The 1,614-nt window shown below is 39.8% G+C and overlaps 1 pseudogene; it reads left to right on the forward strand.

Annotated features, from left to right (window-relative positions):
* The first annotated feature begins 891 nt into the window (after window positions 1–891).
* Window positions 892–1,614, forward strand: part of LOC108726236 (uncharacterized) — a 3,136-nt pseudogene continuing 2,413 nt past the window's right edge.

The raw sequence follows: 1,614 nt of genomic DNA on the forward strand, positions 1-1,614 counted from the left end.
TTTTTTTGGGGGGAGGGGACATGACAATCGAACATATTTTTTGCAGTATGTTTCAAGGCTAGCAGAAGTGAAACTCGATAGAATTGTATTTTCATAAATTTTTATGAGGGTAGAGCGTTTTTTTTAAGTATACTTTGAAAATGAGCGCATAACGCTCTACTCTGAAAAGAGGAGGTTACAGACGAAAATAAATTCAGTTTAGAAATGTGCCAGATTACAATACGTTGAAATCTATGAGAGCGAACTCCTCTTACTATTAGTAAATCGTTGTAAATATGGATCGAGATTTCATTCAAGCAGAGCATGATCTGTCGAAGCGATCCCACCAAATTGCTAGCTTGAAGGAGTGTTTCGCATGGATAGAAGAGTGTAATGAATTCATTAAACAGCTTGAAGAATGCAATCATGTCAAGCGTCCACGGCTCTCCACTGGATACAGACAATCTCTAATCGCTACAATTGCACGACTCGAGGGTACAAAGACAGAATTAGAGAGACAATTTCTACATTTTGGTGGTGACTACGCGAGCACTAGCAATAACAGTGACAATAACGCGGAAAGATCTTTTGTTTGGCGAGAGAGCGATGCAGCGTTTGAAAATCGAATTTTAACCGGTGCGGTAATTAACGCGAACTATATCGAGTCGCGACGATTTTTAAAAGATATCAGCAGTGTAGTGCTCGAGCGAATGCAAGACACAATAGAAAGACACAACTGTGTAAAAGTGAACATCATATTTAACGGTGAATTTGTGACGGGTGATAAACGTGCCAATAAAAGTATTAATACTAAAAACTATGAACTTTTCTAAACATCAAACTTGCGTGAATGGTACGAGCGGCACGTCATCGAACCCACGTTGGCATCTCTCGAGGAATTTCAAGAACGTGACAGTGGATGGGCGTTGTCGCGAATTATGAATCTTACAATAAACATCAATAAGTGTAATCCAATGCGCGCGGGATGTCGCTTCGAAGTGCCGCGAGAAATAAAGACAAAGAGAGCGGTGATTAACGTGCGATCGATGGACAATGCATGCTTCGTACGGTCGGTGGTCGCCGCTCTGTACCCGGCCGAAAGAAACGGATCACGAATCTTCCTACCCGCACTATACGATGGTGCTGAATTTCCAAAATATAGAATTTCCTATAACGTTAAAAGACATAACGAAATTCGAACGTCTCAACGACGTGTCGTATACTTAACGTATACGCTATCGAGGGACAGAAAACATTAAACGTTCTCCCGATTCGACTCGCTGACGACAAAAAGGAGAAACATGTCAATTTATTATATTTGCAAGATCCGCGAGATGACAATGTGGGCCATTTCACATGGATCAAGAATCTGTCTCGGCTCATGAGCTCGCAATTGAATAAACATCATGGTCAAAAGTACATTTGTGATCGGTAAGTATATGATTAATAAAAACGAATTCTTCTTTTTTTTTTTAAATTAATATTATATTTATTTTTTTATTTGCAGCTGTTTACATTATTTTCATTCCAACGAGAGATTGCAGTTACACATGGTAGATTGCCAACGTATAAACGACTGCGCTATCCGACTACCGAGCGACGACGACAAGTGGCTGAGCTTTAACAACTATAATA

This window comes from Mycetomoellerius zeteki, unplaced genomic scaffold (genome assembly GCF_001594055.1).
Source record: "Mycetomoellerius zeteki isolate Tzet28-1 unplaced genomic scaffold, Tzet1.0 scaffold1106, whole genome shotgun sequence".
Lineage (NCBI taxonomy): Eukaryota > Metazoa > Arthropoda > Insecta > Hymenoptera > Formicidae > Mycetomoellerius > Mycetomoellerius zeteki.